Source organism: Schistocerca serialis, chromosome 7 (genome assembly GCF_023864345.2).
Source record: "Schistocerca serialis cubense isolate TAMUIC-IGC-003099 chromosome 7, iqSchSeri2.2, whole genome shotgun sequence".
Classification (NCBI taxonomy): domain Eukaryota; kingdom Metazoa; phylum Arthropoda; class Insecta; order Orthoptera; family Acrididae; genus Schistocerca; species Schistocerca serialis.
Window position 1 is genome coordinate 95,449,846 of NC_064644.1, and position 23,623 is coordinate 95,473,468.

The 23,623-nt window shown below is 42.6% G+C and overlaps 1 pseudogene; it reads left to right on the forward strand.

Annotated features, from left to right (window-relative positions):
• Window positions 1-2,099: 2,099 nt before the first annotated feature.
• On the forward strand, window positions 2,100-2,217 carry LOC126413532 (5S ribosomal RNA; annotated as a pseudogene).
• The last annotated feature ends 21,406 nt before the right edge of the window (window positions 2,218-23,623 follow it).

Consider the following 23,623-nt stretch of genomic DNA (forward strand, 5'->3'; position numbering starts at 1 on the left):
CTTTAAATCTACAAATGCTAGAAATGTTGTTTTGCCTTTTTTCAGTATTGTATCGCACATTTCTAGAGCCCGAATTGATTAGAAATATCAATTCTACTAAACTACCTAATATTCTGTAGATATTTAGTGTTGGTATTTCGCAGCCAGGACTATAGTGATGATAATGACGATATTTTTCAAAAAACCTCGTTTGTGATCCACCAATATTTGACTTTACCCTCTCTGTTCTTTCTCCTTTCCAGCGTTAATTACTCGAATGGTGGGAACCGCCAGTGGAAAAGTTAATATTTTTCGGAGCCTTCTAGGGTTTGGAAATGACGTTTACAATACACTGACTCTTTGCCAGCGTTGTTGATGCTCCGCTCTTCGTCCCGCCGGGGGAGAATCAGCGGTCCTGACGGCTGCTGTGTGCGTGTTTACGGATCGATACGCGCCCGCAGCCATCGACGCGTCCGACCGCTCTAGCAGGAAACTCGATTTGGCGGTCGCCGCGAGCTTCTCGGCCACTTCCGACGACGCTCGGCCACTTCCGTCACTGCTCGGTAGCTTCCGCGGGCTCTCGGCCGCCCTCGGGCTACTGTGGCGCCGCCGCTGCGAGCTCGAGATTAATGGGCTCGCCGACGGCGGCGCCGGCAACAAAGCGACTGGCATTTGTTCCCGCAGGTCTGCGCGGTCCGTGTCCCGCGCTTTATCTTAAGCGCGCTGCGTAGGCCTAACAGCCGAGGGAAGAGCAAAACAGGCGCACCTGACGCCGCGTAAAAACGTTTCCCTAGAACTCCTCCCGTCCTGCACCAATCTGTATTCGCTGACTGATGGCTACAAGCATCCAGTTTCGAGAACAAGTCTGCAGAGATACTAGAAAATTAATCTTCCGAGCGTTGCTTTGGTGTAGGTTTCGACAGCGAAGCCAACGACCATTTCTCATCGGCAGTGTGATACATATGCACATTTATTTCGCTCCGTCCAGATTTAGCGAAGATCCGTTGTCTAGCACCAGAATACAGGGCGTCTCAAAATGAATACACAGGTTTTAAGGCTTTGTAGCATTCAAGACATTAAACTTACAATTGTAAATAATACATCAAATGAAAGAGCAACTGAAACAGTTTTTCTTGCAAGTCTTCAATGCGAGAACAATTCGTCACCCATCGCGTCCATGGGCAAGTTCTTCTCAAACGTTGATCAGTATGTCAGGAGCAATTTTGCAACAATGCTGTTTATAAAGTGGGGTACCTCAGCTGGTAGCGGAGACACGTACCCATGATACTTTCTGAACCCTCAAATGTAAAACTTGCATGGCGTCATATTGTGTGTGAAAGTGGAGGTCAGGCAAACAGGCTCTGTCATCCGGCACCTTGAAGCCATCCAGCGGTAGGGTGCAACGTCGTTTAACCAGCCGCGTATTGATTAATGCCAGTAAGGTGGCGCATCATCTTGCTGCCAGATGAAGTTGTATGGTTCAGCTTCTTCCATTTGAGGAAAGAGCCGTATTCGTAACTTATTGAGATAAAAAAAATACCAGTTACAGTTGCTTCACCGAAAAAGAAAAATCCATGAAATTTCCTCCGGGATAAGGCACAAAAAGTATTCAGTTTAGGAGACTCTCATTGCAACTGTTCTATCTTGTCGGGATTTGCTGACCCCCAGACGCGCACATGACACGAGTTGACATTCCACTTAGGTGAAATGTCGATTCACCACTGAAGACCAAACGATACAGAAAATCTTCATCGTTATGTAGCAACATTTCGTTTGGAAAGTTGGCACGTAAGCCATAGTGTGTAGATTTTAAAGTTCGTAACGACTGCAAACGGTAAGGAAGTAGTTGTAAGAGATGGCAATGGAGCTGTTAATTCACGACTAGTCATCTGAACTGATGTCTTGGGGCTATGCGTGAAAGTCTCTTTCGCTCGTTCAACACGCTCTTCAGCGGCTCTTGACCGTTCCACACCTTTACCTCAGCGCACAGATATACAGACAAAACTTCTGACGTTGCTCTGTCATGTAACATATTATTTGTAACTATAAAGTTGAAAGTAATAAATGCTACAAAGCTTAAAAACCTGTTTAGCTATTTTCAAAAACCTGATGTATGAGGAGGCAACGGCCTTGCCGCAGTGGATATACCAGTTCCCATGAGATCACCGAAGTTAAGCGCTGTCGGACTTGGTCGGCACTTGGATGGGTGACCATCCAGGCCGCCATGCGCTGTTGCCATTTTTCGGGGTGCACTCAGCCTCGTGATGCCAATTGAGGAGCTACTCGACCGAATAGTAGCGGCTTCGGTCAAGAATACCATCATAACGACCAAGAGAGCGGTGTGCTGACCCCACGCCCCTCCAATCCGCATTCTCCTCTGAGGATGACATGGCGCTCGGATAGTCCCGGTAGGCCACTCGTCGCCTGAAGACTGAGTGCTTTTTATATATGAGTATGTCACTACGGTGTGAAGCGTGCCTCCTCCTCCTCTTACTCCTCCTCTCTGTAAAGACGGAGAGATTCAGTATAAATTTTTTCAATAAGTCACGATTTGAATAGACAATGAATACAACGAAATTCTGGGTAACTTCAATATTGCAACGAGAAAGAGTACACTCCAATGACGATGAATAGCTTTGTCTCCTTTCCGACAAAATTCTGCCAAATACTGAGTAATTACAAGTCAGCATTAATTCATGAAATAATTCATCGTCAAAAGCAAACCGCGAGGCGGGATACCTCAGACCACTGCGGCGATTGACGACGTCGTTGTTCTGTGATAGATGACAGATAAGTGCAACAAAATTATACGTAAAAATGTACGCGAGAATGAGGAAACTATAGGCGAATAAACCTCACGGTGGTTCTACTTTGTAAAAAAGAATAAATCACGAGAGAAGACAAAATGTCTGTTCGTTTTACCATCAAACAGTCCGCCCTCAATCTTTCCGACGCGGCCGCAGAAACTGTAGAAGAGTATTCATTACACTGGACTGGAGTACGGTAAGGCGTTTTTAAATAAATTCAGTTTGTATAAATATTACCAAATACCAGTACAGGCCACTGCCACATGCATTTGCACAGTACGATAGCAGATAGACGAAAGGCACAGATATGCATAAGAAAAAGACTTAATATAGATTTTTTCATACGACAAAAAGTTGATAGTTCGACATTAGTGATGTTGCTCGTTAATGGCAGTCTCTGGCCGCTGTAATACAGTTATTACTCTATCAGTTTATGTTATTTAACAACATAAAAGAAAGAAAACAGTACATCGAAATAAATGTTGAGACGTGTATTTGTAAAGTTCATGACACGTACCTTATACGAACAAATGTAATGTTTCAGAGGGGAGTGGTAGATCAAAAGATGTACAGATGATAGCGGAAACAAATGAGAACTTTAGTACAATTGAGACTTTCTTGTAAACTGAAACTGTTTGATTGACTGGCACTGGAGCCTGGGCCCTTGTCATTCGCGTCGAAGTGCTCCAGCGACTGAGCCATCCACGAATACTTGCAATGTAGGGGGGACGTACTGGCGGAAACAGAGCGGTTAGGGAGATTTTTGAGCGGGCCTGGGGTTAAGCACACGAAATGTTCGAAATTTATATAGAATACAAATGGACTGTTACATCAACGCTTATATATTATCCATACTCAATCGTATAGCTCCATCCTTCCTCTTTCTGAAAAAAAAAAAGTGCGAGCATGTTTGGAATTTCAGTTTGTTCAAACTGCCGTTTCCCAACACAACAACCTCATGTATCAAAGGCAGATTGGGGATGAGAAAACAGAACCACCTTTGCATGACAATATTCCTAACATTTGCAAGCAAGATACTTTGGAAATGCGCAAGAAGTATTACAGGAAAGATCTTCCAAATGTTTCGACTCTCAGATTTAAGGCAGCCTATTTGTGTCCAACCACAGCCTAAAATTTACAGCTATGGGTACATCTACTACATAGAAGCAAGATACCTAGGAGAGGACACAGTGAAGTAGTCCACAGCAAGAGTCTAGCAACAAGTAATTTAAAGTGCTCCTAAGCTGCATATTGCAATTAAATATCCTCACACAAACTGGTTTGGAAAAATGTTTAGGAAACATTTTGTCCACAAATATAAGAGATACTTGGCTAGATGTTTTCACTGAAACCTCCCAACTCTTGCTAAGAAATACAAAGTAAATCTGTCCCCCTTATGCGAAGTGTGTAGCGTTGAAGCGAACATGAAACACATGCAAGAAGATGACCAATACTTGGAATGTGGTAAGAAGAAAGCACTCTGTTATCAAGAGAATACCCGCTAATAAGATAAACGTCGACCAAGTTTTACGACCATCTTGGAAACGTCTCCCTGACGCTGAACACAATGTGTTTGCCTCGCTTGTTGGACACTTGAAATTTACCGAGTACTTGTCATTGCAACATCAGTGCCTTAAATCTCGTCTAGGAGCGTGATACGGAAAGTTAGTGCACATTTATCTAAGTGTCAGTCTCGAGTGTTGTTAAGAAAGGGAACTACCGATGAAGAGAAACCATTAGTCACTAACAAGGTCACCTGATGGAATAAGAGGTTTGAGAAAATCGTTTTAAGTTTACAGAGAAAAAGAATAAATCTACAGACTGTTCTGATACCTCATACAGAATGTATGTTTGGTGTAACTTTTGGTTATTTTTGTGTTTTTTAAAAGGATTATTATTATTATTATTTTTTTTTTCACTTTCTCAGACGTTAAGTCCGGTTAAAAATGGAGTGACGCGGACCTTGATCAAGCGTCACTTCCTTTTAACTGTACGGTATGTGTTATATTGCATTTAGGAACTTTCGGGTAATTGAACATGTATCAATAATTACGGATTTCTGTAGTTGTATCTATATGTTTGGATGTAGCTGTATTGCATTGATGTACTGGTGGATATTGTGTGGTATGACTCCTGTAGTTGATAGTATAATTGGTATGATGTCAACTTTATCCTGATGCCACACGTCTTTAACTTCCTCAGCCAGTTGGATCTATTTTTCAATTTTTTCTCCTGTTTTCTTTTGTATATTTGTTGTATTGGGTATGGATATTTCGATTAGTTGTGTTAATTTCTTCTTTTTATTGGTGAGTATGATGTCAGGTTTGTTATGTGGCGTTGTTTTATCTGTTATAATGGTTCTGTTCCAGTATGATTTGTATTAATCATTCTCCAGTACATTTTGTGGTGTATACTTGTATGTAGCAACGTGTTGTTTTAAAAGTTTATGTTGTAAGGCAAGCTGTTGATGTATTATTTTTGCGACATTGTCATGTCTTCTGGGGTATTCTGTATTTGCTAGTATTGTACATCCGCTTGTGATGTGATCTAGTGTTTCTATTTGTTGTTTACAAAGTCTGCATTTATCCGTTGTGGCATTGGGATCTTTAATAATATGCTTGCTGTAATACCTGGTGTTTATTGTTTGATCCTGTATTGCAATCATGAATCCTTCTGTCTCACTGTATATATTGCCTTTTCTTAGCCATGTGTTGGATGCGTCTTGATCGATGTGTGGCTGTGTTAGATGATACGGGTGCTTGCCATGAAGTGTTTTCTTTTTCCAATTTACTTTCTTCGTATCTGTTGATGTTATGTGATCTAAAGGGTTGTAGAAGTGGTTATGAAATTGCAGTGGTGTAGCCGATGTATTTATATGAGTGATTGCCTTGTGTATTTTGCTAGTTTCTGCTCGTTCTAGAAAGAATTTTCTTAAATTGTCTACCTGTCCATAATGTAGGTTTTTTAATGTCGATAAATCCCCTTCCTCCTTCCTTTCTGCTTAATGTGAATCTTTCTGTTGCTGAATGTATGTGATGTATTCTATATTTGTGGCATTGTGATCGTGTAAGTGTATTGAGTGCTTCTAGGTCTGTGTTACTCCATTTCACTACTCCAAATGAGTAGGTCAATATTGGTATGGCATAAGTATTTATAGCTTTTGTCTTGTTTCTTGCTGTCAATTCTGTTTTCAGTATTTTTGTTAGTCTTTGCCTACATTTTCCTTTTAGTTCTTCTTTAATATTTGTATTATCTATTCCTATTTTTTGTCTGTATCCTAGATATTTATAGGCATCCGTTTTTTCCATCGCTTCTATGCAGTCGCTGTGGTTATCCAATATGTAATCTTCTTGTTTAGTGTGTTTTCCCTTGACTATGCTATTTTTCTTACATTTGTCTGTTCCAAAAGCCATACTTATATCATTGCTGAATCCTTCTGTTATCTTTAGTAATTGGTTGAGTTGTTGATTTGTTGCTGCCAGTAGTTTTAGATCATCCATGTATAGCAAATGTGTGATTTTGTGTGGGTATGTTCCAGTAATATTGTATCCATAATTTGTATTATTTAGCATGTTGGATAGTGGGTTCAGAGAAAGGCAGAACCAGAAAGGACTTAATGAGTCTCCTTGGTATATTCCACGCTTAATCTGTATTGACTGTGATGTGATATTATTTGAATTTGTTTGGATATTAAGTGTGGTTTTCCAATTTTTCATTACTATGTTTAGGAACTGTATCAATTTAGGATCTACTTTGTATATTTCCAATATTTGTAGTAACCAAGAGTAGGGTACACTATCAAAAGCTTTTTGGTAATCAATGTATGCGTAGTGTAGCGACCTTTGTTTAGTTTTAGCTTGATATGTCACCTCTGCATCTATTATCAGTTGCTCTTTACATCCTCGTGCTCCTTTGCAACAGCCTTTTTGTTCTTCATTTATAATTTTGTTCTGTGTTGTATGTGTCATTAATTTCTGTTTAATGACTGAAGTTAATATTTTGTATATTGTTGGTAGGCATGTTATGGGGCGATATTTAGCTGGGTTCGCTGTGTCTGCTTGATCTTTAGGTTTCAGATATGTTATTCCGTGTGTAAGTGTATCAGGGAATGTGTATGGGTCTGCAATATAACTGTTAAATAATTTAGTTAGATGTGAATGTGTTGAGGTGAACTTCTTTAACCAGAAATTTGCTATTTTATCATTTCCAGGGGCTTTCCAATTGTGAGTAGAATTAATTGCTTGGGTGACTTCATGTTGCAAAATTATCACTTCAGGCATTTGTGGTATCATCTTGTATGTGTCTGTTTCTGCTTGTATCCACCGTGCATGCCTGTTATGTTGTACCGGGTTTGACCATATGTTGCTCCAGAAGTGTTCCATGTCTGTTATGTTTGGTGGATTGTTTATTTTAATGTGTGTGTTATCTATTGTCTGGTAGAATTTCTTTTGGTTTGTGTTGAATGTTTGGTTTTGTTTCCTTCTATTTTCACTTTTTTTGTATCTTCTGAATCGTTTGGCTAATGCTTGTAATTTCTGCTTCTTTTCGTCTAATTGCTCTGTCGCTTCTTGTTGTGAGATTTTACCTAACCTTTTTCGTTTTTTTTCCGAGATTTCATTTCTTATAAATTGTGTTAGCTGTCCAATGTCTTTTCTCAGTTTTTCTATTTTGATCTGTAGCCTGTGTTGCCATGCTGGTTTGTGGGTTTCTTCTGTGTGTTGGTTGGTTCTGATCTCTGCCTAGTGTGTATATTTAGTGTAGTGAGTGCTCCTATATAAACCAGTAGTTGTAACTCTTCCATAGTTGTGTTTTCATTTATTTTGTTGTGTATGATTATGTTGATTGTTTTTATTGTTGTTTCGACTTGTGGGTTATTTGGTGGTCTATGCAAGAATGGTCTAATGTCTGTATTTGTGTCTTTGTATTCTATATATGTTAGCTGAAATTTTTCTTCTATATCTAACATCTGTGTCACTTCGTGTTCTATTTGTGCTTGTTCTGGTGGCTGTCTTAAGATTTCGTTTTCCTCTGATTGTTTAATTATTATTATTATTATTGTTATTGTTATTGTGATTATTATTATTATTATTATAAATATAAGAGAAGGAAATTATATGTTTTTCTTATGGATAAGCATTTGTAAAACCTTCTGATTATTATTTCAATTCCATAAAAGATTGGGAAAAGAAGATAGCGCAGTTAGTAGAGTATCTGCCCGCAAAAGGCAAGGGTCTCTGGTTACAGTTCCGTTCTGGTACACAGTTTTAATCGGCCATAAAATTGCAAATATGCGTACAATTTTTTACGCAAACCAACATACACGAAGTTTTAGTCATTTTTCTGTACGTAACAACCGTCCACTCATAAGAACTGATTCATATGTAGAAAGATAACATTATAAAGATTTCATAAGGCTGCTTTATCTTAACGAAACACGTTCTTCGCAAAATTCACGAAAAATCATCCAGGTGGGTGAAGACTGTAGCGCCGGAGACGCTGTACAGGGGTTGGACACAAATATGGAAACAAAGCGAGAAACGCATGCTTGAAAATAAATGAAGACGCTGGCCTGGTGTGCAGGTTGCTAGCTTGCATCTGACCACCATGAACGGCAGCTGTGCAGTCTGCTCAGCACGTAGCTAATGTCAGTCGTGGTTAGAATAGTGTCGTACGTAGTTATGTGTGCACTATGTCGGAAGTAAGTGAGTTCGAATAAGAGCAAAAGTGTTGGCGCTCGTACGTTGGCACCTCTGTAACGAAGGTAGCCGAAGTGTTTGGTGCTTCTAGACACTGTATGGAAGATTTATGTCGCATACAGGGAGAGCAGAGAAGCATCATCCACTAAGTCACAACGCACACGAAAGTGTGTGTTGAGTGATCGTAACGGACAGTCGTACGAGAGGCTCTGAGGAAGAAAAAGTTGAAGACAGCTGCAAAAGTGATAATTAACTGAAACCCTCAGCTACCGACAGGTGTTGTTGACATACCTTGATGGGGATAGCTGAAAATGTGTGCCCCGACCGGGGCTCGAACCCGGGATCTCCTGCTTACGTGGCAGGCGCTCTATCCATCCGAGCCATTTAATCATTAGCAAAAGAAAAAACAGTAAGAGAAATTGTAGTGCGCAAATTACCTATATAATCTGCAGGTACTTGATATTTAATATAAATGTGTACCAAACAATACCGACAAACGTTGAAGAATTGTAAAACGTGTTGTATTGGTTGTGGATGCGCTCAACGGGACGTAACATCCTGAATTCAGGCAGGTCCTGCTGGAGTGAAGAATGTAAGGAGCTGTGCGCCGAGGATGAAAGAACAGCAGACCCAGATGGCGGTGAACAACTTTTGGAGATACTAAGCCACAACAGAAAATTCAGATGGAAGGAAACACTCGAGAATATGAATTTCAGACACAGCAGCCGAACAGCTTGGAGTTTACTGAGAAAACTAGGTTCGGGATGCACAACCGGGCAAAGCAGAATTGTTCTTGCAAACGGATAAAACAGCTCTCAAAGTCGACGATCAATAAGAAGCGTAAAAAGGCACATTACTTACTAACTTAAAGAAACACGACGAAGCCGCCAACGACCCCTACCAGGGAAGTGCCGCATCGGAGCCAAAGAACAGGAAGATGGCTTGCAAATTGTTAAGTGTCGGAAAGTAGTTCATCAGAAACACTGGTTCCAAGACACACTACTGGACTATTAATTTCTACAACGACGTAGAAGCGACACAAAAAATTTCATCTCTGTTGAAAAAAAGCAAAACTATAGCTATTGCCAAAGCAGGAAAGGATGCTGCACTCCCTAAAAGCTACAGACCAATCGATCTCCTGAGTGTACGTTACAACATACTGTAAAGAATAATGCAGGTGGACTTCTCCCTACCATTGGAAAGTGCCTACCCATCGAACAAGCCGACATTATCTCAGGGAGACATTTCTGCGATTAAATCCTATCCAGAAGAAGCTCTAGATAGCGACTGCTTTCATCGTTCAATCCTGTGCCTACGACACGGTCTGGGCCGAGGGCCTATTGGTACAACTCTACAACCTAGTCACCTGCAAAACTGTTATCCAGTTTATAAGGGAAAAACTCGGCGTCTCGGAAGGAAAAGCAAATTCCGAAGCCTGCAGAACAGCCTTCCTCAGGGTCCCGTTCTGGCCCCATTTTTGTTCGACGTGTAATGACACATTCCGACGCAGAGACATACAATACCTTAAAGGCTGCGCCGAATATTAAATTGAGAGGGATGTAGAATATAATCTCTGTAATGTTCATATTGGATTTTCTTTTGTTTCATACTCCAAGAAGGAGTTAAGAGACACTTTCGATTGTTACCTTGTAGGGGATGGACGTAATTTTTGGTGCGTGAGAAAAGGCAGCCATCTTGTTAGCATTTATGGTTTGTGCGACGAGCAGAGCAAGTCTTATTGTCTTGTGAATAAAAAATAATGAGAAGTATCTAAGTTTTACGAGAATTATTTAAAGCAATGTAGCATTGTATTCCTTGTTTCCACCGTCTTCGTGAAGTGAACCGATGCCGACTCAGGAAGATACACACGGGCAACAAAGAGAAGAACATCGATGGCGCCTAATGAATTGATATTGTGGCAGAAGGGCGAATTCTAAGTCTAAGGTGAGAATGAATAAATCAACAATGACGTAGAATTCAAAAATGTAATTAATCGGAATGGTAAATTATATTATAGGCAAATTTCACACTGCACTGAATTTGTCCGCATTCAAGCCGGTCAGTACAACTCGTAAAAAAGCCTTTCAAAAATTCTAAATTTACAGTTTCATATCCATAATTTTTTCTCTTTTCAAAAAATCAATAAATTTAATTTTTTTAAATTTATTTCGCCACAGACGTCTACACATCGGATGTCCCTACTACAATATCCTTGAAGTTCACGTACGCAGATTATGCAGCCATAGTTCTACAAACTGCGAACTTAACCCAAACATAGGACACACTCGCTCAGGACCTCCAAACAATAAATGAATATTTTAAAAAATGGGGACTCAAGTCAAATCCGAATAAAACAGAAACCTCACTGTGCCCTCTAAATAATAGACAGGCGTACGTTCGGCTGAGAATGTTCTTCGACGGAACCATTTTAAGACACAACCCGTAATTTAAATATGTAGGAGTAAAGCTCTATCGAACTTTGTCCTACAAATAACTCTTGGAAAATGTCTGAGTTAAAGTAAAAACATAATCCAAAAATTTGCAAATACCTCTTGGGGACCTGATGCCAACACCATGAGAACGAGCAGCATCTCGCTGGTCTACGCTGCTGCTGAATATTGTGCTTCTGCTACAATCAACATCCACCATACACATCTAGTTACGTCCAACTCAGTAGGGCAATTATATTAATTACCGGAGCAGTCAGCGCAACCCCCACTCGGTGGCTACCCGTCCTGAGCAACATAGCACCGCCACAGACCAGATGACTCGCTGCTCTCAAGTTTCGGCTTCAAAAATATTCCAATAATCCAGCATTAAATATTCACGCCGATCCTATCCAACTCACCAACGACCGTGTGAAATTCTGACCGAATTCAAGGTATTTCCGGCGAGAACAGCAACACAACTTCGGAAATTTACTACAGATGACCGCTGGAGATTACAATGGAGACAAAGTCAGAAGCTATAACCCTATAAAAGACCCGACAGCCAAAGTCAACAAGACGGGGGCATGGTGCGACCTCAACAGAATCAGCACTGGACTGGGTATATGCAGTAAATCACTTTTCCAATGGGGAATACCTGAAAAAGAGTGAATCCCAAGAACAAAGGATCTTCCACATACCCTTCGAACGCTCAAATAGCCGCTTTGAAGGGTCGCTGAAAGAAATCCACGACCTGACATCTACATTACTTGACTGGCTGAAAAAACTGTAATCTGTGATGTATTTGTACCCTCACTTAAACTTTAAGTTTATCTTTCAGTCTACATTTTACGATCTTTGTACAATAGCTGTTCGTCTATGTGCTATGCAAATGTCATTCACGAAGCAATGTGTTATGTTCATACGAAAAGAATAATAATAATAATAATAATAATAATAATAATAATAACTGTGGGCCGTTCCGCCTGTGGTCCATCAACGTACTACGTTTAGGGTACAAGGGTGTCCGCCTCCGTAGCGCAGCGATAGCCTTACTGCCTACCACCTAAGCGGGCCCGGGTTCAATTCCCGGCAGGGGACTGGGTGCTTTGTGTCACCATCATTTTCATCGTCATTGACACGCAAGTCGCCTTAGTGGCGTCAGCTAAAAAAACCTGCAATACGGCGGCCGAACCCCGAAGGGGATATCACGGCCAATAAATGCCATACGATCATTTCTATTTTTTTGTAGAAGGGTGGACTAGTGGCAGATGTTAACCACAGTAACGTAGGCGCTCTGCGGCGTCGTTTGAAGAAGTTTCTGGACATGTGTTTTTATCGTTATCCCAAGATAGACTCTACGACTCCCCCCCCCCCCCCCACCCCTTCCCCCGTACTTGGTTGGTGCTGTTCTTTACACCCTGTCTATGATATGAAAGACGCCAAGAGTTGGTAAGTGTTCCCACAGAAGGCATTGCAGCCAGAAGAGGAATTATCAAAAAATATTTAAAGAGTATCTGTGTAGTAAGACCCAAATCCATAGTGGAACAATGCTATTAAGGTTCTACTGTTCAATGAAGACAACTGCATAAAAACATTGAACAAAGGTTGAAAAAATTTCTACGGTCACATATGGAAATTGTTTTAAGCATTAAACTATTTTCAAATGGAACCATGCCTGACATAATAGTTTGTTGTGTCAAAATCACCTCATCACAACAATGTCGCATTACCATTTCCGGAATATTATTACCATACCACACTGAAATGGCCAAAGCACTTTCTAATAGCTTGATTTTCAGGAAAGATCACTGTAGCGGTATTGGATAAATGGATGTTCTCTCTCTCTCTCTCTCTCTCTCTCTCTCTCTGTGTGTGTGTCACACACACACACACACACACACACACACACACACACACACAGTAATTATACTGTACAACATTTCTCTCCTCTTTGCACTGTCTCCTTCTGATAACTTCTAAAATTAGGAGACGTGACCGCCACTACGATCTCAGGTTGGTGTTTACCTAGTCTAGAGGAGTCAGCATGGCACGGCGTCGATATGCAGTTCAGTAAACATGGCGTGTCTCCCAGCTACTGACTGATACACCACCTGTCGAATAAGCGAGCGGGTCCGTAAGTGGTCTAGTACGTAGCTAGTGGAGCTGAGCGTACCACCTCCGTACCTCCTCGACGTATCCATGCTGATGAGAAAGAACGTTCTTTTTCTCCATATAACATATTACGTACGACGCAAAGAGCTTTTTGTAATTTTACAAGCATCTGACGTCTGTTGCTTAGGTCAATGTGTGTGTCGCTGTGATCTGAGACGCCTATTAAAAACGACTTCGGACTCCTTTCATTAGTTCCGTTGTTTCGGTGACTGTCGAATAGCAGCTACCGGGACACAGCGTATTTCCGTCTGTTTGGTAGTAAATACAGGCGAGCAAGATATCAATTTTTGTTCACGTAGAGTACATGAAATCTACTATAGGTAAAGTATGGGTCAGAAATAATTGGTTGGTATTTTTCTAGATTTCGTAGTTTCTAAAAGATACGCTCCAAAGTTTTTCCAAGTTACGTGTTCTAAACACTGCAAACTGCCTCAAGCTGTTCGTTCCTTGTAGGGTACAGCTCGCTGAAGAATTTTTGTATGTGACGTTGGTTTTTCACATAGTTCCATCTCTAATACCACCTTTCGATACACTCTAAGATAGAAAAAAGACGTATCACGAAGAAATTATCCGAATCGGACGGAAATCGGAGATATGATGTACATATACAGACAAATAAACGATTAAAATTTCATAGAAATTGGACGGTTTATTCAAGGGAAAGAGCTTGACGAATAGAGCAAGTCAGTAACCTGTTGGTCCACCTCTGGCCCTTATGCATGCAGTTATTCGGGTTGCCACTGACTGACAGAGTTGCTGTATGTACTCCTGAGGGATACCGTGCCGAAATCTAATTGGCGCGATAGATCGTCAAAATTCCGATCTGGTTGGAGGGCCCTGCCCATAGTCTCCCAAACATTCTCAACTGGGGACAGATCTGGCTACCTTGCTGAACAAGATATGGTTTGCAACCACGAAGACAAGCAGTAGAAACTCTCTTAGTGTGTGAGCGGGCATTACCTTGCTGAAATGTAAGCCGAGGATGTCTTGCCATGAGAGGCAACAAAACGGGGCGTAGGATATCGTCGACCTACCGCTGTGCTCTAAGGTGCCGCGGATGACAACCAAATGTGTCCTGCTATGAAAAGGAGTGGCAGCCCAGACCATCAGTCCTGGCTGTCGTGCCGTATGGAGGATGACAGGCTGGTCGGTATTCCATCGCTATCCAGAGCCTCTGCAGAGACGTCGTCGCTACTCATCGGGACTCAGTTGGACTCGTCACCCTACCTTGGCCAGAGAGGTTTCCGTATCTCTCCCCAACAAAAAACGTTTGGAGTATTTTAGGTAGGGCCCTACAACCATCTCAGGATTCTGACAATCTAACGCGTCAATTAGAGTTCGGCATTATGTCCCTCAGGAGTACATACAGCAGCCGGCCGTGGTGGACGTGCGGTTCTAGGCGCTGCAGTCAGGAACCGCGGGACTGCTACGGTCGCAGGTTCGAATCCTGCCTCGGGCATGGATGTGTGTGATGTCCTTAGGTTAGTTAGGTTTAAGTAGTTCTAAGTTCTAGGGGACTGATGACCTAAGATGTTAAGTCCCATAGTGCTCAGAGCCATTTTCTTAGTACATACAGCAACTCTGTCAGTCAGTGGCAAGCCGAATAACTGCTTGCATAAGGGCCAGAGAGGACCAACGGGTTACAGACTTGCTCAATTTGTCAAGCTCTTTCCCTTGAATAAATAATCCAATTTCTATGAAATTGTAATCATTTGTTTGAATGTGCATGTTCAAATGCGTCGTTTTTATGCCACAGAGTCCATGCGATACAAGAAAGATGTTTTAACGTTTTTTCAGTTTTTGATTGTTACACATATTACACAACGAAATTTTTGAACTTCTTACAAAACTAAATTGCGTTTAATACTTTATAACCACTTGCAGATTGAGCTACCAAATACGTTTATCCTTCAAGTCTTGGTATACAAAACTTAGCAAAATGGCTCTGAGCACTATGGGACTTAACATCTATGGTGATCAGTCCCCTAGAACTTAGAACTACTTAAACCTAACTAACCTAAGGACAGCACACAACACCCAGTCATCACGAGGCAGAGAAAATCCCTGACCCCGCCGGGAATCGAACCCGGGAACCCGGGCGTGTGAAGCAAGAACGCTACCGCACGACCACGAGCTGCGGACCAAAACTTAGCAGAACACGATCTTAAGTTAACGATAATGGATGGCTCTCATTAAGACCTCAGTGTGAGAATACTGATTTCTAATACTAAATCCGTTTTGTAGATGGTACGTGAAATTGCATAGCCCTTTCTTCTTCCATGATCTGAAACCGATGGTTTGAAACAGTTGAAATAAATTAAGATACGTTAATACTAATGTGTTTGTGTATGGGAGTAAATAAAATTTCTTTTTATTGGTATAGCAATCACGGGAACTGTAAAATATACCAGCATGCGTCAATGAGGCCAGTTATTCCTGTAATAATCGTTGTCCCGATTGCGGTAAATGTTTTCTATGTTAATGCAAGATATGGTCAGAATCAAGACTCATTACTGTTCCGGGCCCCATCTGCTGGTCATTACTTCTACTACGCGCTTGTTCAAGTACAATTTACGTTTAGAGGCAGTAATTTAGCTGATAAGAACCATCAATACTGCGCGTTCGACAATAACTGTGTTCACTCGAGAACCCATCGATTGAATGTTTTTTCATTTCATTGTCACAATGATGCTATCATGATCGATATTGTAATTATTAAAAAAATCCACAAAATTTAGCATATTCTCAGTAGTTTTAAAGCATTGGGTGTGCGGAAACCTGCAGTTTGCGGAGTGACACATTTGATTATTTTGCCTTTCATTAGCGCATGGACAATCAAATGTTTTGCGGTAATGTCTGTAGCTAGGGCGTTTAATGCTTCTAGCGTATTTAGTTTTTCAAATGGAGCGTATTCGAACCCTTCGTCCTGAATATTATGTTCATCTGTCGAAAAGATGAAGTCTGACAGATTAAAGACGCGCTGTGAAAACTTGTGTTTGCTATCTGCGGTTATGGTGCACTCACGTTACTTTCGTAACAAATGATCTGTTCTGTCTCAAGAATATATCGAGAATAACACCGGCACGCTCACGCTGGTGATCTTTTAGTATCGATAACATCGAACGTACGTGATCGCGCATGAGCAGGATAAACAACCCCGTAATGTTCTGACGCGGCATTAGTAGCGTCCTGCTTGATAAAGCTACGCCGCTTAAATATCTGTACATAACAATGCAAATCGATATGAAATGGAACGAGCTACTGAGGACTGCTGTGGGGTTCGTTCAAATGGCTCTGAGCACTATGGGACTTAACTTCTGAGGTCATCAGTCCCCTAGAACTTAGAACTACTTAAACCTAGCTAACCTAAGGAAATCACACACATCCATGCCCGAGGCAGGATTCGAGCCTGCGACCGTAGCGGTCACGCGGTTCCAGACTGTAGCGCCTAGAACCGCTCGGCCACACCGACTGCTGTGGGGAAGGCGAATGGTCGACTTCATTTTATTGGGAGACTTCTTGGAAAGTGTGTTTCATCCGTAAAGCAGACCGCATACAGGACGCTAGCGGGACCTATTCTGGAGCATAGCTCGAGCGTTTGGAACCCGTACCTGGTCGGATTGAAGGAAGACGTGGAAGCAGTTTGGAGGCGGGCAAGAGTTGTTACCAGTAGGTGCGAACAACACGCAAGTGTTTCGAACAATCTTCGGTAACTCAAACGGGAATCCCTGGAGGGAAGACATTATTTTTGAGGAAAACCATTGAGAAAATTTAGAGAAAAAGCATTTGAAACTGACTGCACAACGATTCTACTGCCTGCAACATACGTTTTTGAGCTGGCGACCGTAGTTCTTCTGCAACCTAAATTTATTAAAAAAATTAGTTATTCAAAATTATTGCTACATACGAGTACAGTGAATGATGGTAACGGACTGGTCGCAGTGGTAACGCCGGTTCCCGTCAGGTCACCACCGTTAAGCGCTGTTGGGCTTGGCTAGCACTTGGATGGGTCACCGTCCGGGTTTGATGACCGATGTTGGCAAGCGTGGTGCCAACTGAGGAGCTACTTGACTTAGAATTACCGGCTGTGGTTACGTAAGCTGACATCAGGCGGGAGAACGAGTAGCTGACCACATGTCCTTCCATATCCGCATCTGATGACATCTACACTACTGGCCATTAGAATTGCTACACCACAAAGATGATGTGCTACAGAAAACGTCATTTTTTCGGGTGAATCCAGGTTCTGTTTACAGTATCATGATGGTCGCATCCGTGTTTGGCGACATCGCGGTCAACGTACATTGGAAGCGTGTATTCGTCATCGCCATACTGGCGTATCACCCGGCGTGATGGTATGGGGTGCCACTGGTTACGGGTCTCGGTCACCTCTTGTTCGCATTGACGGCACTTTGAACAGTGGACGTTACATTTCAGATGTGTTACGGGCCGTGGCTCTATCCTTCATTCGACCCCTGCGAAACCCTACATTTCAGCAGGATAATGCACTACCGCATGTTGCAGGTCCTGTACGGGCCTTTCTGGGTACAGAAAATGTTCGACTGCTGTCCTGGCCAGCACGTTCTCCAAATCTCTCACCAATCGAAAACGTCTGGTCAATTGTGGCCGAGCAACTGGTTCGTCACAATACGCCAGTCACTACTACTGATGAACTGTGGTATCGTGTTGAAGCTGCATGGGCAGCTGTACGTGTACACGCCACCCAAGCTCTGTTTGGCTCAATGCCCAGGCGTATCAAGCGCGTTATTACGGCCAGAGGTGGTTGTTCTGAGTACTGACTTCTCAGGATCTATGCTATCCTGAGTGAAAGTGAAGAAGAATTAAATGATCTGCTGAACGTAATGAACAGTCTAATGAGTACACAGTATGGTTTGACAGTAAATCAGAGAAAGACGAAGGTAATGAGAAGTAGTAGAAATGAGAACAGCGAGGAACTTAACATCAGGATTGATGGTCACGAAGTCAATGAAGTTAAGGAATTCTGCTACCTGGGCATCGTTGACCACGATGGAACCGAAACAGAGGACGACCGAAGAAAGGCAGAAATACTGAATTCAGTGTTCCGAAACTGTTTCACTGCGGAAAATCGTAACACGGTCCCTGACTTCAGCCGTCGCACGGACGCCAAAATGGAAAATATTGAAATAAACGATATCGGAATTGAAAAACAACTGCTATCACTTAGTAGCGGAAAAGCATCCGGACCAGACGAGATACCCTTAAGATTCTACAGTGATTATGCTAAAGAACTTGCCCCCTTTCTATCAGCAATTTATCGTAGATCGCTGGAAGAACGTAAAGTACCTAGCGACTGGAAGAAAGCGCAGGTCGTTCCCATTTTCAAGAAGGGTCATAAATCAGATGCGAATAATTATAGGCCTATTTCGCTTACGTCAATCTGTTGTAGAATAATGGAACATGTTTTGTGTTCTCGTATTATGACGTTCTTAGATAATACAAATCTCCTTCATCATAACCAACATGGATTCCGCAAACAGAGATCATGTGAAACTCAGCTCGCCCTATTTGCCCAAGAAATTCACAGTGCCGTAGACACTGGCGAGCAGATTGATGCCGTATTCCTGGACTTCAGGAAGGCATTTGATACGGTTCCGCACTTACGTTTAGTGAAAAAATACGAGCTTACGGAATATCGGACCAGGTTTGTGATTGGATTCAGGATTTCCTAGAAGAAAGAACACAACATGTCATTCTTAACGGTTCAAAATCTGCAGATGTAGAGGTAATTTCGGGAGTACCGCAGGGAAGCGTGATAGGACCTTTATTGTTTACAATATACATAAATGACTTAGTTGACAACATCGGTAGCTCCGTGAGGCTATTTGCAGATGACACGGTTGTCTACAAGAAAGTAGCAACATCAGAAGACTCGTACGTACTCCAGGAGGACCTGCAGAGGATTAATGCATGGTGCGACAGCTGGCAGCTTTCCCTAAACGTAGATAAATGTAATATAATGCGCATACATAGGGGCAGAAATCCATTCCAGTACGATTATGCCATAGGTGGTAAATCATTGGAAGCGGTAACGACCGTAAAATACTTAGGAGTTACTATCCGGAGCGATCTGAAGTGGAATGATCACATAAAACAAATAGTGGGAAAAGCAGGCGCCAGGTTGAGATTCATAGGAAGAATTCTAAGAAAATGTGACTCATCGACGAAAGAAGTAGCTTACAAAACGCTTGTTCGTCCGATTCTTGAGTATTGCTCATCAGTATGGGACCCTTACCAGGTTGGATTAATAGAAGAGATAGACATGATCCAGCGAAAAGCAGCGCGATTCGTCATGGGGACATTTAGTCAGCGCGAGAGCGTTACGGAGATGCTGAACAAGCTCCAGTGGCGGACACTTCAAGAAAGGCGTTACGCAATACGGAGAGGTTTATTATCGAAATTACGAGAGAGCACATTCCGGGAAGAGATGGGCAACATATTACTACCGCCCACATATATCTCGCGTAATGATCACAACGAAAAGATCCGAGAAATTAGAGCAAATACGGAGACTTACAAGCAGTCGTTCTTTCCACGCACAATTCGTGAATGGAACAGGGAAGGGGGGATCAGATAGTGGTACAATAAGTACCCTCCGCCACACACCGTAAGGTGGCTCGCGGAGTATAGATGTAGATGTAAAATAACCAATGACGGACGGAGCAAGGAGGACATCAAAAGCAGACTCGCTATGGCAAAAAAGGCATTTCTGGCCAAGACAAGTCTACTAATATCAAATACCGGCCTTAATTTGAGGAAGAAATTTCTGAGGATGTATGTCTGGAGTACAGCATTGTATGGTAGTGAAACATGGACTGTGGGAAAACCGGAACAGAAGAGAATCGAAGCATTTGAGATGTGGTGCTATAGACGATTGTTGAAAATTAGGTGGACTGATAAGGTAAGGAATGAGGAGGTTCTACGCAAAATCGGAGAGGAAAGGAATATGTGGAAAACACTGATAAGGAGAAGGGACAGGATGATAGGACATCTGCTAAGAAATGAGGGAATGACTTCCATGGTACTAGAGGGAGCTGTAGAGGGCAAAAACTGTAGAAGAAGACAGGAATTGGAATACGTCAAGCAAATAATTGAGGACGTAGGTTGCAAGTGCTACTCTGAGATGAAGAGGTTAGCACAGGAAAGAAATTTGTGGCGGGCCGCATCAAACCAGTCAGTAGACTGATGACCAAAAAAAAAAAATTGCGTGAAAATGTAATCACATGTCAGTTCTAGTATATCTTTGCCCATGGAATTTTAATGACCAGTAGTGTATCAGAATGACGCGGCAGTCGGTCGGAACCGATGAGCTTTACGATGCCTCTTCCGGAGGAGACGTTCTTGTAGTGAATCGTTATCTTATTATATTTTTTTAATATTTTGATTGTCGTCGTATTTAAGAAAACCACGTGTGGTAACCATCCGGGTATAACTTCCTGTACTCTTCTGTTAAACACCGATCTTCGGAATTGAGCCGGCCGGTGTGGCCGTGCGGTTCTAGGCGCGTCAGTCTGGAACCGCGTGACCGCTAAGGTCGCAGGTTCGAATCCTGCCTCGGGCATGGATGTGTGTGATGTCCTTAGGTTAGTTAGGTTTAAGTAGTTCTAAGTTCTAGGGGACTGATGACCACAGATGTTAAGTCCCATAGTTCTCAGAGCCATATCAACCATTTCCATTTCGGAATTGATGCCCTGTTTCCATTAATTGTGCAGCTTTAGGTGCACTTGTCACAAAACGATTTCTACGCCGGAGAGCACACGTACGTTATCGAATCGGCCGTACTGTCTGCAGCGGGTATCAGCGATAAGCCTGACGGTGCAAGTGGAGACCGGTCTGCTAATGAGGAGACGTCATCGGCCCAGTAGACAAAACAAGGAACGAATGCCGAGGCGCCCAAGATAAGGACCCGTGGCCCCTCACCGCATCACCGTGAGGAATGTGGACAGCGCCGCGCCGCTCTCCACCCCAGATCTGGCCGCCCTCCAAATGGGGTGCTCGATCTTCACAGGGAGCCTCCAGGTGGGGAGTGGAGCGTCGACCTCCAGTCCTCTGCATCGTGCTTTCCTTTTTTTTTTTGGATATGGTGCGGTTTACTGGTCCGCAAGTGGCTCACGGTGCGTTAACCCCAAGACAGCACTTTTGTGATGGCGCATACGCATGGGTAGTGAGTTTCGGCATTAACAACTATTTACAAATAACTGTTGAACCGCAGTTAACACCGCGGAAAGCAGCTAGTATTGTCGTAATAGGGAAATGATAGAATATTCGAAGCGAAATCCCTGTTTTAACCAAAATTCCCTATTTATGACAGGTGCTCGAAAAATTTCACCGGTAGTATACACAGAAAGAGTGGCGTACCATACGTTAAAGCTTTCGTACACTAGAACACCCTCTCACTACTGTCAAAATAAATTGATTAGGTTCAAAAATGATTCAAATGGCTCTGAGCACTATGGGACTTAACATCTGAGGTCATCAGTCCCCTAGAACTACTTAAACCTAACTAACCTAAGGACATGTCACACATCCACGTCCGAGGAAGGACTTGAACCTGCGACCGTAGCAGTCGCGCGGTTCCGGTCTGAAGCGCCTAGAATCGCTCGGATACCGCAGCCGGCAATTCATTAGGCATTTTACTTACATGTGGGTGATCTAGAATATAAGTGAAGCATTACGAGAATATACGCTACACGCAGAATAAAACTACGAGTAATGAAGTAAGCATCTCGGATCACACACCACTAAGACATGAACTCTAATGGGACAGAACATTACGGCCACTGAACGCCTTAGGAGTGAATGCCGCTTTGTGACGTAACGGGCACTTGACGTATCAAGGAAAATACGTAAGTGGTATAAAGATGAAATGAAGAGGATCATTCAAGCGACGAAACGGGCCGCCAATGGGGGAAATAAACTGACATAATCGAGTCTGACAATGGGCAGACTGTTATGGCCCGAAGACTGATAGTGGGTGTACTCGTAAACGGAGAAGCCGGTCGGCTGCTCGCGTGCTAATGTCGTGGCCCTCTGTGGGAGGCGGCTGAAGGACGGCGGAACCACCAGACGGACGTCCGCGCCTCATGACGGAGACTCGGCCGCTCTGCAAAGCAGGGCCTACTTGTGGCATACTTGACGACGGAGTACAACGATGGAGCAAGCAGTCGTAGTTTGAAGCACACCGTTCAGCGCTCATTACTGAACACAAACACCGTTGGAAACGTGTCTCCTGATTTCTTGGTGCAGCAGAATCTATGACTTACGGTTTCACAAGGAATGTTTAAAAAGACAGGAAAATAATTTTGATTAGCAGGAGTGACAAGATACAAATTACGGAGTATCTGAGAGCAGTCTGCATCAAATATTCAGTGCTATGGACGAGCATGTGAAGCATAAATGAATGGAATTCAAAAGCATCGTTCAGTATGCTTTAGACAAGTATGTTCCGAGTGAGGTCTTAAGGGGCGGGAAAGACCCACCGTGGTGTAATAGCCGTGTAAGCAAAAATGCTACGTTAACATAGAGAGCTTCGTCACAGAGTCAATCGAAGTCAAAACCTAGCAGACAAACAAAAGCTGAAGGAAGCGAAAATGAGCGCAAGGAGAGCAATGAGAAAAACATTCACTGACTATGAATGTAAACTTTCGTCACGCGATCTGAGAAAAAACCCTAAGAGGTTTTGGTCATACGTAAAATCAGTAAGCTGGTCGAAATAATCTAGTCATTCATTCAGTAACCGTACTGGCACTGAAACGGAAGATAACAGACAGAAGGGCGAAATATTGAAATTGGTCTTCCGAAACTGTTTCACTGCGGAAGATTGTAAAACAGTCCCTCCTCTCAGTCATTGTTCCAACGTATAGTTGGCAGTTTTTCGGATGATAGGTCGTGTAACAGAAAAGCGACTACCATCGCACAGTAGGGGAAACGCATGAAGACTAGATGAGATACCTGTAAGATTGTACAAAGATTATGCAAAAGCACTTGGTCCCCTTCTAGCAGCAGTTTATCGTGGATCGCTAGAGCAATGAAAGGTACATAGCGACTGGAAAAAAGCGCAGGCCATTCCCGTTTCAAGAAAGGCCGTAGAAAAGTCGTACAGTTATGGAACGAGTCTTATGTTCAAGAATTACGATATTTTTGGAGAACGAAAAATCTCTTTTACATAGATCGATGTGGATTCTGCAAACCGAGGTCTTGCGAATCTCAGCCCGTTCTGTTCCTCCATGGGATCCATAGCGTTGTGGACGACTGCGCTCAGATTGGTGTCGTGTTCCTTGACTTCAGGATGCCATTCGACACCGTCCAGCACTGCCGTTGACTGGAAAAAATACGTGTTTATGAGTATCGGACCGAATTTGCGACTGTATTCAAGATTTCTTTGCGGATAGAGCTCAACACATCGGTCTTAACCGAACAAAATGGACAGGCACTAAGGAAATATCCGGAGTACCCTAAGGAAGTGTGATAGGACCGTTACTGCATCCAATGTATACAAATG